General features: G+C 40.1%; 1 long non-coding RNA gene across 1 annotated transcript; it reads left to right on the plus strand.

Moving 5' to 3' along the window:
- The first annotated feature begins 13213 nt into the window (after positions 1 to 13213).
- On the plus strand, positions 13214 to 13724 carry LOC127410424 (uncharacterized). The gene is made up of 3 exons (XR_007892122.1): positions 13214 to 13298; positions 13416 to 13462; positions 13586 to 13724. It is a non-coding gene; the product is annotated as an uncharacterized LOC127410424 (long non-coding RNA).
- Positions 13725 to 15674: the final 1950 nt, after the last annotated feature.

A 15674-nucleotide genomic window follows, 5' to 3' on the forward strand; every position in this document is an offset into this window, starting at 1 on the left:
AGGCAGGCCCAAGGCATACATTTCATCCTGGATGTTGTCAGAGAGCCCATGCAGAAACCGGTCCCCTGTGCGCGAGGGTGCGGAACTTGATGGCATAGTCCACGACCCGCCGGTTTCCCTGAGACAATCCAGATAAAACCCTCACCATCTCAAGACCTTGAGCCAAGCGATTGAACACTCGGTGGACCTCCACGGAGAATGGTTGGAATATAGCGCAAAAGGGATATCCACGTGGTGGTTCCCCATTCATCGACCCTTCTGGTGTGGAGCATGCGACCTTCACTGTCTCAGACAGGAAAACAGAGGGCTGCAAAGAGAAGTACAAGGAACATTGTGAATGGAAGGTGCAGCAAGAACCTGCCTCACCTGAGAAAGGGTCTGGAGGATTGAGAAGAGGCTCAGAGCATCCAGAAACGTGGGGAACCACCGGAGCCGGTGAGGGCACTTCCTGAGTGGGACCGTTATCAGGAGGCTGGCGGAGTTGTTGGACGATAGAGGTGAGCTCAGCGAGCTGCAATGGCATCATCTGCAGAGCCCGGTTAGAAGCGGAGATCTGATACTGCTGATGTCCCAGTAAAGCTCCCTGCTGAGAAAGGGCAGAGCATAGAGTGGATTCCTTCGCTGGGTCCATCCTGGCTAGATTGTTCTGTCAGAAAGCAAGAGACCCAAGAGCAAAGGAACAGTTCACAGGATTTATTGACAATAAATTGGAACACAGCAGGGCTGGTGAAGTGTGGAGGAACCTGGCACGACTGCATTAGGAAGGCAGTGAGTGTGTTTGTAGATGTGTGTGCATCGTGATCGTGTAGAGAGCAGATCCGTGAGAAATCCTCCATGAAGAGTGTGTTCGTAGGCATATATGTGTCATGGTAGTAGGGAGCAGATCCATGAGGAGTCATGAGTTGAAGAATGTGTGGGCAGAAGGACAAGCGCAGCAACAAACTGCAAGGTAACTGGAAAACACGGGCAGAGATGGGCAACCAATACAGATACACAAGACAGGACTAATTGAGGCAGAGAGAGCGAGGTGAGTTACTTGAAAACACAACAACAATCTAGCAAAGCTCATGACACAACGAAGGGTTTAAGTAGGCAGAGAATCAACGGAGAATTAGTGGCATGATCAGCATTCCCATGGAAACAATCAGTGTTCCCATGGAAACACCGATCACGCATGCCGGCAGCACCTGAGACACATGAGGGAGAGAAAAACAATACAAACAGAAGAAAAACAAAACAAACAGAACAAACTGCTGAATTCATCGGGACAGTGACAAAAATAGCAGAATAAAAAATAAGTAACAAAATTTATATCTCCAGAACACCATGACATTGTCTATTAAATACATCAACAAATTCTAAATGTTCCTTAGACTGACATTTAGAACCGGCAATCTGAACTAAACGTCACCACCTTAAGCAGGACAAATTTTGTATTTTGTTAAGTGTAACCATGAATGGAAAATGCATGCATATCCTATGTTATTCTGCTAATAAAATCCTGTAGGCCTATCCCATTTGTAACAGCTGGACTCACTGAAGGAGGCGGGAGCCGGTCAAACATCCAACATAAGACACTTTAATGTCAGCACTTTTCAGTGTAACAAAGACATTCAACACCACTGCTTTTCAGCAGCACGAACACACTAACAGGGTGCTTTTCAGCTCCACATAAACACACATTAACGAGGTGCTTTTCAGCTTCACATAGACACACAGCTTCATTGCATCTCTCTCTCCCGGAGTCTCTCCCTACTGCAGCCCTCGTTGCGGCTTTATCCCCCGCCAGCCCACACTGCAATCACTGAGAGCTGGGCAGGATAATTCGCTCCGGGGGTACATCCCGGCTTCGCTCCGCACAATTGTCGCTCAGCCCGCCCCGCTCTCCACACTCATGAATATTAATTATGTTATGCACCATATAAGATTCATTTAAATTACCTGTTTTGATCAACAGTCATTCATAATGACCGATTCAAGCACTCATATAAATATTACGTCCGCAATTTAAATGGTAAAAGACTGTAAAAATGCTATAGTGAATTACTGTTAATTAGTTAACAGGTAGTTAAGTTAAAATATATGGTAAAAAAAATATAATATATTTCAAAAGACAATACATGTAGTTTACGGTAAAATGTTGTAAATATTACATATACATTATAAATATATAAATATAAATATACATTTTTTAGATGTAACAAGTATGATTTTCCTATATAATTTGTGGTACAAATGTATATTATGTTTAACAAGAGAGTACATGTACTTTTTACAGTAAATTATTGTTAAAATTACTGTAAAAAATAAAAAATAAAAAATAATCGGCCGTAGCCAGAATTCCCTGCATGATCCATTACATTTAATTATATTTGATGGTAAAAGTTGTTTCTTCTTATTTTTAATATCAGTTATGTTCATTGGGGTGTTCTGTGTTATATTTGATGTAGTTTAGTTGATGTTTATTGCATTATATTAATTTCACATGTGCGACCCTGATGGTGTTTAGTGTTCATGTGAGTGACAAAGTGATAAATTAATTCCCGCAAAGAACGCACGCGAGGCGCATATTTCCCTGAAGGTGCATTTCATGATCTTGTTCACAATAAAAACATAATCATTCACATGTTAATGTTTTGATTAGTAATGAATTAGTAGTTATATTAAATTAGCCATAGTTAGTTAATAGTTCTTAATGAGGCTAATCAAATTCAGTAATTATTGATTACCTAACAGTGAACTACCTCAGTCATCCTTGCACTATTACTTACTGATCGGTTAATCATGTTTCCATATTAGTTAATAGTAGTAACTAAAGTGTTAATGTACCTCATTTATCCTGCATTAATTCCTGCATAGTTACCTATTAATGACGGACCATTATTATAAAGTGTTACCACATTTAGATTTAATACATTTGGATACTTATGCTGGGGTGGCAGATGGGGTGGCAAAGCTCATTTTAGGGTGGCAGCTGCCACCCCGTGCCACCCTTGTGGCCACAGCCCTGATTTTACTCATTAAAACCTTCACCTAATATTCTTGTCTGATTACGACACTATTTCACTCGCTTTTGGCACCCCCCACTGGACATATCACTAGGAAAAAGCGAGAAGCCTCATTTGATAGTGAATACACATGATGACTTTAGTGATTAACTGTTTTTAACGTCTCTAAAACATACTCACTATGGTCTACTATGACCTGAATCAATACATACATTAATAAACATTAAGTTAATAACAGCAAATTAGCATGGTACAAATGTAGGTGTCTTACTGATTTTATAAGTGTTCATTTGGGAATGAGGGGACAGAGTTTGGCACATAAAGAGATTTATTTAACGGTTTGGAAAAGGGGAAACAAATATGTGTATCCTCTCTGGGTACATTTTGTCACCATTACAAGTGCCTTGGCAATGCTGTTTATTTTTGCATAATTTCTTTACATTTTTGTTCCTTTTAAAGCTACCCAAAAACAGCTGACTTCCAGAAATTTACATTAGAAAGTGCAAAAGCTCATCTGATAATATCACAGAAGGCAACAGTTACAAAATTGGTCAGTACCAGTTTTAAAGTGCAGCTTAGTGAAGGGTCACTTACGGTGCAATACAAAATGTAATTTAAGACACTACTAGTCCCTTCCTAACCCTCTCCTTACTTTTTTGACATTTCACCTCAATGCAACAAGTCAAAGGTTAGAGGTGAAACACATAATCTGCCCGAAGACGGCCTCCAGGAGTGTCAAAAAGATGTGCAGTCTGCAGCCTGAGCAAAGAATCCTCCACAATCTGAGTCATGTGGCTGTATTAATGAAGCTGCTTATCTCAGCAGGGGTTTGACCATTAGATTTTCAGATTGTCTTTTCAGAGGACAAATTCACTTTCCAATTAGACCAAGACCACAACACTTAATGCGCCTTCATTATACAATGCAGACATTTTTATGTCTAACACTGTCCAAATCATGCCACAATAAGTCCAGTGACAAGTAATTTGTCTGTTTATGCTAAAAATGCTGTGGGAGAGCTCACGATCACAGCCAATCAGAATACATTTGATGTTTAATAATGTGAAGCAGGATTTTTGACCACCGAACAATACACACACCATTCTGAAATACCAACCTGGTATCATAGTGAAAACATGACTCTATATACATTTTTGAAAAACTTGTTATTCATGTCTCCAGGTACAATTTCCTGAAGTTTCCAGGTGAAATGAACACTAGAGGCACTACAACAACTGTGTGTTTTATTCACATTCACTCATATCTCAATGGCTGATTATGACTTTATAAACACTTATTTTCTCTCTATTAATTAGACCCTGCTATGCTATGATATCGAGACACTTTTACTCTAATGCATCTTTTGAAAAATTATACATTTTAACGCTTGTATTACAGACCCACCTACATACTGTATATATACATATTCCGATATGATTTGCTTGCTTGGTAGTACACCTCATAGAGCATTTTGGCACCCCCTGCTGGACATTTCACTTGAAAAGTGCAACCAAACGTGTTTTGAAGCACATAATTTCAGTTTTGCAAAAACGTTGCAATGCTCACGTAAATTTCATGAGACCAGGTTGCAAATACTGTTCCTCCAAATGTTTTTAAATTGTTCTCTTTTTTTATGTCCAGCAGCAATGTCCGTATGGTTGGCTTGTTTATCTCTTTTTGATTCAGAAAAAAAAAGAACTTTATTCTGCTATTTAAGATGAGGAAAATGGAGGAGGGGACTGTTTAACACCACAAACCACCGTGTTAAACAACAACCCTGTAAGGGGGTTCAGTGGAAAGGAGGAGGCGAGAACCGGCTTGACAACTTAAATAATAATTTAATAAACAACTTAAACAATAACACAACCATAAACACACAGTACAGCTTCCTGTAATTCTCTCTCTCTCAAACTGTTGTCCCCGTCCGCCTTTATCCCTCGCGCGCCCCATCAGGCTGATTGGGGACCGGGCGAGCCCTGCCCTCCTCGGCTCTACACTCCTCCCGGCGTTGCCTCAGGCCGGGGAGCCCCCGGCATGACGTACATCCCCCCTTCCTCTCTGGGGGGGGCGTGCCTTGCGCCCCGACTGCCGGCGGGTCATCCCCGCCTTCCTCGACCTGGGAGGAGACAGGAGGGGAAAAACAACAACAAAACAAAATAGGCGAGGGAAAGGCCAACACGGAGCGACAGAGAGAGAGAGAGAGGAGAGAGAGAAAAAGAAAATCACCGGTTCTCTGATGTGCCATCGTGTGGTCCTCGATCACTCCTCCACCCTCTCAGGCGGACGGCAGCCGCTCCTCCCCGGGCGGACCGGAGTCAGACCTCCGACCCCCAGCGGACAGAACGCCGCTCCGCGTTCCCGGCATCCCGTGGGGACACTCCTCCGCCCCTGGCAGCGGCCTTACCACTCCAGGCGGTCGGGGAGTTGCTTCCCACCTCCCCCCGTGGACGGCGGTCTTCCCTCGACCCCTCCGCGTTCGCGGGGGACGGCAGGGCACCCCTCCGCCTCCGGCAGCGGCTCCCTCGCTCCAGGCGGTCGGGGAGTCCCGTCCCCACTCGCCTCGCGGACGGCGGCCGTTCACCGCGTCTGGGTGGTCGGGCTACTCTGTCCCCCGTCGGATGGGTGGACGGCAGTGTCGAGGACTCTGCGACGGGAATCCCTCCTCCTTCCCGGGTTTTGGCACCAGTGTAAGGGGGTTCAGTGGAAAGGAGGAGGCGAGAACCGGCTTGACAACTTAAATAATTTAATAAACAACTTAAACAAAAACACACAACCATAAACACACAGTACAGCAGCCTGTAATTCTCTTTCTCTCGAACTGTCGTCCCCGGCTGCCTTTATCCCTCGTGCGCCCCATCAGGCTGATTGGGGACCGGGTGTGCGTCATTCTAGCCCGGCCCCGCCCTCCTCGGCTCTACAAACCCCTAAACCTCCCTCCCATGTGTCCAAATGGACCTTAGAGAAAGCAAACGAGTGAATTAAAGGACAAGATTATGACTATTAGAAGCAGATGTTGTGGATGAGAGTGTCCTGCAGGGTTTGTGGAGATCACTGGGGGTTTCAGCTGTGGTTGTTAAATATACACAGATAAATATACAGTCAAGCAGTCAGGCGTTTCGAAATCTGTTTGCATGTTTCTTTTATGAGGGGGTATTCTGTTGAATCACTCTGCTGTGTGCGTGTTTTGTATCTCTTGAGTCTTTTTGACAAACTCAGGCAAAAGGGAAAAGAAAGATTTAACATTCATGTATTCCTGTAACAGTTATAGTATATATATATATATATATATATATATATATTATTGGATATCTGATGTGGAATTGGAACAGGTGATGTTTATGATAAGATGACATTTCATGATTTCATTTCAGTGCTGCTTTATTCGCAAATTATTTTTTGCGGTATTCTGATTTTACTTGTAAATTACATTTACAACTTGTATGGAAACTTGGCTACAGTGGCAAGAAAAAGTATATAATGGAATAAGCAGGTTTTCTGTATTAATTGGTCATAAAATGTGATCTCATCTTCATCAAAGTCACAAGTATAGACAAACACAATGTGCTTAAGCTAACAACACACAAACAGTTATAATCTTTCATGTCTTTATTGAACACATCCCATTAAACATTCACAGTGCTGTGGAAAAAGAAAGTGAACCCTTGGATTCAATAACTAGTCGATCCTCCTTTGACAGCAATAACCTCAAACAAGTGTTTCCGGTAGCTGCGGATTAGACCTGCACAATGTTCAGAAGGAATTTTAGACCATTCTTCCTTACAGAACTGTTTCAGCTCAGCCGTATTCTTAGGATGTCTGGTGTGAACGGTTCTCTTGAGGTCATCCCACAGCATCTCTAATGGGTTAAGGTCTGGGCTCTGACTGGGCCACTCCAAAAGGTGGATTTTCTTCTTTTATTTTTTTAAGCTATTCTGTAGTGGATTTACTTCTATGTTTAGGGTCATTGTCCTGCTGTATCACCCAACTTCTACTGAGCTGCATCTGGAATTCATCATTCATTTTTCCTTGATGATGGCAAGTGGTCCAGGTCCCGAAGCAGCAAAGCAGTCCCAAATAATGATGCTCACTCCACTGTACTAAGCGTTGGGATGATGTTTTCATGTTGGTATGTAGTACCCTTTTTGCACCATACATAGTGCTGCGTATTCTTCCCAAACAAATCAACCTTAGTTTCATCAGTCCACAAAACATTTTCCGAGAAGCACTGCGGAGTGTCAAGGTGGTCTTTGACAAACTTCAGGCATGCAGCAATGTTTTTGTTGGAAAGCAGCAGCTTCCTTCGAGGTGTCCTGCCATGGACACCATGCCTGTTTAATGTTTTACGTATAGTAGACTCATGAACAGAGATGTTAACCAGTTCCAATGATTCCTTCAACTCTGGCTGTCACTCTAGGGTTTTGTTTTTTTACCTCAGTGAGCATGCTGCGGTGTGCCCTTTGAGTCATCTTGGCTAAATGGCCACTTCTAGGGAGAGTAGCCACAGTACAAAACCGTCTCCATTTATAGACAACTGAGGACAGATGAATATCTAAGCTCTTCAATATAACTTTGTAAGCTTTTCCATCTTTATGCAAAGCAACAGTTCTTGTATTTCTTCCGAAATCTCTTTTTTATCAAAACATAGCAAACTCAAAATGTTTGAGTGCTTTTAAGTCAAAGTAGCTTCAATCCACACCTCCAAACTCGCTTCATTAAATGGATGCCAGGTTTGCCAACTCCTGAATCTAATTAGCTTTTGTTGAAGTTAGCCTAGGGGTTCACATACTTTTTCCAACCTAAAGGTTAGGTTGTAAACTGGAAGTAAGCGCGAGTTTCGCGCACGAGGCGTTAAGGACATGCTTATTAATATTATGCCCTTACCAAAACTCCTTATCTAAACTTAACCAATTAGTAGAGTGTGTAAACATGATAGGAAGCTGAACGATGTCCAGCGATGTCATTGATTGTAGTGAAAGTCATAGGAATTCAAACGAGTGCAGTCGCACGATATCATATGAATTAGCCAAATTTAGAAAAATCGTACGAATCCTGACAATTTTGCTGTTTTTATTTTTTGTTGTTTTTTGTCTGTTTTGTTGTGCTTCCATAAATCATATTTTTATAATAATAATAATGTTTAATTTATATAGTGCCTTTCCAGAGCTCAAGGACACTTTACAATAGTAACACAATAATACACAAACAAAGAACAGTCACAAAAACACAGTTCAGATAGCTCAGTCATTGAGAGTGAATACATAACACATTAAGATAAATAACACTGAGAAAACAAAAAAGTTTTAAGTTGAGATTTAAACTCAGAGATAGAAGAGATGCTGCGAAGAGTCAGGGGGAGTGAATTCCATATATTGGGTGCTACTACGCTGAATGACCTGCCACCCATAGTAGAGAGGTGAGATCTAGGGACAGAAAGGAGTCCGGACCCAGAAGATCTAAGCGAGCGGATCGGGTTGTAGGGGAGAAGCAATCCACTAAGATAGTGAGGTGCCAGACCATGATGTGATTTAAATGTAAGCAGGATTAGTTTATATTTAATGCAAAACAAAACTGGTAACCAGTGAATTTCAAACAGGAATGGAGTAATATGAGCTGAGCGCTTGGTATGTGTAAGAATTCTAGCAGCAGAATTTTGAATATATTGCAACCTAACAATAGAGTTAGCAGGTAAATCAAATGAAGAGGGAATTGCAATAGTCAAGACATGAGGATATAAATGCATGAACCAGTGTTTCGGCGTCTTTGAGCCTGACAAAGGGACGAAGGCGAGCAATGCGTTAAAGGTGAAAGAAGGCAATTTTAGATACAGATTTAATATGAGCTTCAAAAGTGAGGGAGGGATCAAAGTTGATACCTAATTTTTTTTACAGTATTGGATGGTTTAATGAAAGTGCCATCAATATCACAACCAAAGTCATAAGGAATTTTATAAGTGTTGATTATTAACAGCTTGGATGTTCCTTTTCCTTTTTGGCCCAGATAACACGATGGCTGTGTTTTTCAAAAACATTTTGAAATGTGGACTCTTCGGACCAAAAAACACAGTTCCATTGTTCTACTTTCCATCTAAGATGAGACCGAGCCCAGAGAAGTCGGCAGCACTTCTGAAAAGTGTTGATGTAGGGCTTCTGCTTTGCATAGTAAAGTCTTAACTTGCGTCTGTGGATGCAACGGTGAATGATGTTGACTTACAAAGGTTTACAAAAGTAATCCCTAGCCCATGTTCATGATACTCATTACAGATGAATAATATTTTTTTAAGACAGTGATGCCTGAGGGATCAGAGTCACACATATTCAGAAGTGGTTTTTGTCTTCCCCTTTACGCACTGAGATCTGACCAGATTCCTTGAATCTTTTAACTATATTGTGCACTGTAGAGAGTGAAATGCCCAAAATACTTCCAATTTGTCTTTGGGGAACATTGTTTTCAAAGTGTTGGATTATTTGCTGAAGCATCTCTTGGCAAATTGACAAGTCTTGAATGATCCTTGCTCTTGAAGGACTAGGCTGTTTTTGGAGGCTCCTTATACAGTATACAGTATTATGACACAGTTGCCTCACCTGTTTAACATCTCCTGTTTCACATCGCCTTGTTATTTCAACTTGTCAAATTGTTATTTGTCTCAACTTCTTTAGAGCGTATTGCAATCAACTGATTTGAAATTACTGTACATTTAAAAAAAAACAATGAAATTCACAAGGTAACACATCATATAATGTGTAGTTGTAGTGCTTTCAATATAGCAAAGGGTGAATATAATTTACAAATCACTCCTTTTTGTTTTTATTAGCATTTTTCATACTGTCCCAACTTTTTGGGAATTGGGGTTGTTAGTAGTCTATTAATGTCTGGCAAAACACCCATGCATTTAAGAGTCGGGCTCTGGGCTATATCTAATAGAGTTAGAGAGTGAGGGAGAGAAACAGACGGAGCGTTTTCCCCCTGCTTTCGCCTGTCTGGCTTTTTCTTTGAGCTCAGCAGGAATGGTTGAGTCCGTCTACTAATTCACATTTCACACATACCAACAGGAGGCCTCCGACAGACAGAGAGAGGAGAAAGGGATTGTGGGAAGGAAAGAGGAAAGGCAGAAAGTGACAGAGCTTTGAAACTATCAGGTATTATGAAAGTATTATGTATTATTAAAGTATTATAAAAGTAGTCTTACGCAAAGCGGTCGTATTTCTTCATAAGACTTTGAATATAGTGCACACTTCCTTTTATTATACTTTTATGATGCTTATACATATATATATATATATATATATATATATATATATATATATATATATATAGCTCTGAAAAACATTAAGAGACCACTGCAAAATTATCAGCAGCTTGGCTTTGTTTGATGGCTTGTGGCCATTCATCTTCCTATTGATCACCCCCAGATCATCACCAATCCTCCACCTGGTCATCTAATGGTTAGAGCGGAGACCTGGAGAAGGCTTCAAGCCACAGTGTCTCGCATCAGCTGTGCAGTTTGGTGGAGGATCAGTAATGATCTGGAGGTGCTTCAGCAAGGCTGGAATCAGGCAGATTTGTCTTTGTGAAGGACTCATGAATCAAGGTTATCCTGGAAGAAAACTTGCTTCCTTCTGCACTGACAATGTTCCCCAACTCTGATGATCGTTTTTTCCAGCAGGACAATGCTCCATGCCACACAGCCAGGTCAATCAAGGTGTGGATGGAGGACCACCGGATTAAGACACTGTCATGGCCAGCCCAACCTCCAGACTTGAACTCCATTGAAAACCTCTGGAATGTGATCAAGAGGAAGATGGTTGGCCACAAGCCATCAAACAAAGCCAAGCTGCCTGAATATTTGCACCAGGAGTGGCATAAATTCACCCAACAGCAATGTGAAAGACTGGTAGAGAGCATGCCAAGACACATGAAAGCTATGATTTAAAATCAGGGTTGTTCCACCAAATACTGATTTCTGAACTCTTCCTAAGTTAAAACATTAGTATTGTGTTGTTTAAAATATGAACTTTGTTTTCTTTGCATTATTCAAGGTCTGAAAACATGGCATCTTTTTTGTTATTTTGACCAGTTGTCATTTTCTTCAAATAAATGCTCTAAATGACAATATTTTTATATTTGGAATTTGGGAGAAATGTTGTCAGTACTTTATATATTTTACTCAAACACATACCTATAAATAATAAATCCATAGAAACTGATAATTGTGCAGTGGTCTCTTAATTTTTCCAGAGCTGTGTGTACATATATATATATATATATATATATATATATATATATATATATATATATATATAGTGATTTTTTTATCCTTGAAAGCTCCAGTCCCCATTTTGTAATTGCATGAAAAAGAGTGACCAATACATTTTTCAAAATGTTTCCTTTTTTTGTTCAACAGAAGAAAGTCTAATGGGTTTGAAACAACATGAGAGTGAGTAAATGATGACACAATATTCAGTTTTAGTTTAACTTTTCCTCTAATGGAGAAATTGTTATGTTAACACAGAGTTAAAGAGGTTGAGAAATGTAGAAGTCAGTCAGTAGGTTTGGTCGGAGTTGGCATGATAGAAAAGCGGGCTGGCAAGTTCCAAGGTATTACCAATCAAGATGCCAAGTTTTGGCTCTATCATTGGTTCTTTTTCCACATTGAGGCTTTCAAGCCGTGTCCTCTTCCAGAAAGAAATTTTCTCAATATAGAAGCCCTTAATACACATACTGGAGTCCAGCCATGAACATTTGTGGATAAAGACCAGGATAGTGCTATCACTGCTTGATCATGTCTGTATTGTAGGATTTCAGGGTGAAGGCTGTTTGGATTATTTTGGATTAACCTGAGTCAGGAAATTTTCTCTTTATCTATCTGCCTATCTCTCTATTTCTCTGCTTTGCGTCCAGATGCTTGCTGTAATGCATTCAGATGCTCGGGCCAAGTCAGAGCTGTTTCGCAGGAGGGCTGTGGCCACGGGGGATTTTTTGCGTGCTGTCCAGGGGCTGTAAATACCAGCGGAGAAAGAGCAGTTTATTTATTCTGGCTGAGACTTCAGCAACTCAAACCCAGACACACCGAAAGAGGCTCTGATAATCCCTTTTCTCTGAAACATTTGTCTCTGTGACAGAAGTTTTGGTTTGGAGATCCAGCCCTAGAGGAACAGAAAGTCAGAGATGATAAGTGATAACATGATGAAATACAGAGTGTGTGTTTTTTCTCTGTAGCATCGGCCTGGAATGTCTTTCTCTGATGTGTCTTGAGGAGACACATGGCTGACAGCAAATAGCTGTAAAATGGGGCCGACACTCATAAAGTAGGGACAGAGTCCATGGAGACTGCCTGATGTAATTTCACTTGTGCATATAATCCATCAGAGTGTTTCCCTTTTATGATGGGATTTGAGTATTTTTGTTGAACAAAGTGCATTACAGTGCAAAGTGTTGAAAAATGTAAATAAGAAAAAGCTTAAAAATAAATAAATTATACTTTCACCTTGCAATGTTAAAAAAGCCATACTTTCATTATACTGAGCATTAAGAGTACTAATTAGGGCTGCCAATCAATAAAAAAAGAAAAATAATCGAATTAAGTGCTCGGTAAATTACACAAAAATAATCCACTACAATTTACTAACTACTTCTCTAAAATTGTAACCAGATCACTTTATTAATTCATCAAAAAAGTAATCACATTTAAAGGGATAGTTCACCCAAAAAGGAAAATTTTCTCATCATTTAATTGAATGATGATCAGGCCTTTGAAACTCCAAATAAAAGGAGGTGAAGGCAGCATAAAAGTAATCCATAAGGCTCCAGTAGTTTAATCCATGTCTTCTGAAGCAATACAGTTGGTTTTGGGTGAGAAAAGACCAAAATGTAACTCCTTTTTTACTGTACATCTTGCCAATGCAGTCTCTAGGCATGATCATGATTTCAATCTCGATTACAATTCCTAGTGTTTGTTGCATGCACAGAGTGCTAGATGGCACTATAGGAAGTGTAATCGAGCTTGAAATCATGATCGCCAAGGAGACTGCTGATTTTAAGATTTATAGTGAAAAAGGAGTTATATTTTGGTCTGTTCTCATTAAAAACCATCAGGATCGCTTCAGAAGACATTGATTAAATCACAGGAGACTGATGGATTATGTTTATGCTGATTTTATCAGATTGTTAGAGCTTCAAAGGCCTGATCACCATTCACTTGCATTGTATGGACCTAAAGAGATATTCTTCTAAAAAACTTTCTTTGTGTTCTGCAGAAGAAAGAATGTCTTACACATCTGGGACAGCATGAGGGTGAGTATATAATGAGATAATTTTCCTTTTTGAGTAAACTATTCCTTTAAAAACATGTCTTAAAATTCCTGAATTATTTTTTATTGTTTTATTGTCTCGTTGTTTTTTAATCTCAAGCATGTGTCCTGTATGAACGGCTCCTCGCTCTGTGCTGCCTGCTCATGGTAAGTGTGGTTTGGCAGGTCAGGGGGCATAATTACATTATTTATTGCGTTATTGTATTAAATTACCATTAAATTAAATTGACAGCCCTAGTACCAATGCAGTTTTAAAATTGTGCAATACAGTTGCAAAACAGATCAGTGCCCAGGCAGCTGTGGACAAACCTGTATGAGTGATGGATGGGAACCTGCCAGGTGAATTATTTAAGAGAGGAAGGAGGAGGGGGAAGTCAACATCAGTCTGAATCCTACCAGAGGCCCTGCCATCCCCTGGATCTTTGAAGTCTTGAGGATAAGTGGTCTTTAGGGACTCTGTTTTTGGAGGCAATAGTGTGCTTGGATTTAAAAAAGGGCACGGAGGCCATGGGCATCTGACAACTTGAACAAACTGTTTCTCCATGAAAACATTTGAATTTCTTTTGTGACATCATATATGGCATAATGTCATTCTTTTCTGTTTTAATCATTAGAATTTGCACTGGTATTTTAACAAAGTTATCTTTATTTTAAACTTTGTCAGTCAGGCAGTCCCTCCAGGATTTTGCAATCTTGCAATCGCAATAATTAATGCAAATTCAACCAATCTCTGCATTATTTGTGGTACCTTCCAAATTTGAAAAATGTAAACTTGAGGGAAAAGTTTAATTGAAAATAAATGTAAGACTTCATAAATGTAATCCGATTTTTCCCGCTTCTCTCTCCATGCAGAACAAATGCTGTGAAAGGTCACAGACACTAAGGTTGTCGGGGTTTCGCAAAGGGTCAGTTAATTGACACAGATCACACAGTGCTGTCATTTGTTCCAGTAGATCTCATTTGCCAACTAAAAAAAACACTAAAGACCGAGCTAAATAAAAGCCAAATTTTTGGCATGAGAGCAGGGGCAAACTTTTTCACACCCATGTGCAATATTGTACTAGAGCGGGGTTTCTCAACCTTTTGCAACCCACTTTTTTTTAATGCGGGTCATCCATGTGGGTCCCTTACGCTTAGGCACAATTTACAATGAATATCAAGATTAATCTTGAACGATTTTGTGGTGACGCCATCGAACCAGCTTAAATACGGGACAAATTGCGTCCCGTATTTATTCAATACTGGAAGCCTCATCTCATTTTTAAATATGGGACGATCCCGTATTTTATGGGACAGATGGCAAGTTCTGCAACCCAACTTGGAACTGCCGCTCTGAAATGATGATGTCCAGAGATTAGTTTATATTCAGACTAACACAGTAATGCATAGAGCGAGCGCATGCAACGCTACGCAAAGAGACCTTGTCCAAAAAGACCGATTCGTAGCATTGATGGATTATTGTGATTGGACAGCTTGTAACGTCATAGAAATGCAGCCTCTTAAGGTCGTTTATGTAAACCTGGAGATATTAACGCGATTCGACAATAGAAGTCACTGTTCCCCCCAAAATTGCAAATGTACAGTTATATCCTTCTAATTGGTAATTTGTACTCATGGCAGAAAAGATCTTGCGACCCAGCAGACAATGATCCGAGAAACCCTGTGCTAGAGGACAAACAAAAATTGTCAGTTGACAGTAATTTTTTGACCATTAAACACAAAATGATGGCTGCAACGACTGGATGCCATAGATAAATCACTGTGACAGAGGCGACTGCATCTACATCAATTGCTAGTACCAAAAGAAATTAGGTCAAATATTTATATTATGCAAACCGTCCATTAATTTAATGTAACTGATATACTTAATGATTAAAGCAAGATTGTGAAAATATGTGGCAGACATGTGTGTGTGTGTGTGTGTGTGTGTGAGAGAGAGAGTGAGAGAGAGAGAGAGAGAGAGAGAGAGAGAGAGAGAGAGAGAGAGCATGCATAAATGTTTGTGTTTTATGGATAAAGCTCAATTTACCTTTCTCACCCTCATGCCATCCCAGATGTGTCTGACTTTCTATCATCTGTTGAACACAAACAAAGATTTTTAGAAGAATATCTCATCTCTGTAGGTCCATACAATGCAAGTGAATGGTGACCAGAACTTTGAAGATCCAAAAAGACAGTTTAAAATTAACCCATATGACTCCTGTGGTTTAATCAATGTTTTCAGAAGGGATATGATAGGTGTGGGTGAGAAACTGATCAATATTTAAGTCCTTTTTTACTGTAAATCTTCACATTTACATTCTTCTTCTTTTGTTTCTGGCAATTCACATTCTTTGTGCATATTGCCACCTACTGGGCA

The sequence above is a fragment of the Myxocyprinus asiaticus genome, chromosome 19 (assembly GCF_019703515.2).
Source record: "Myxocyprinus asiaticus isolate MX2 ecotype Aquarium Trade chromosome 19, UBuf_Myxa_2, whole genome shotgun sequence".
NCBI classification, from domain to species: domain Eukaryota; kingdom Metazoa; phylum Chordata; class Actinopteri; order Cypriniformes; family Catostomidae; genus Myxocyprinus; species Myxocyprinus asiaticus.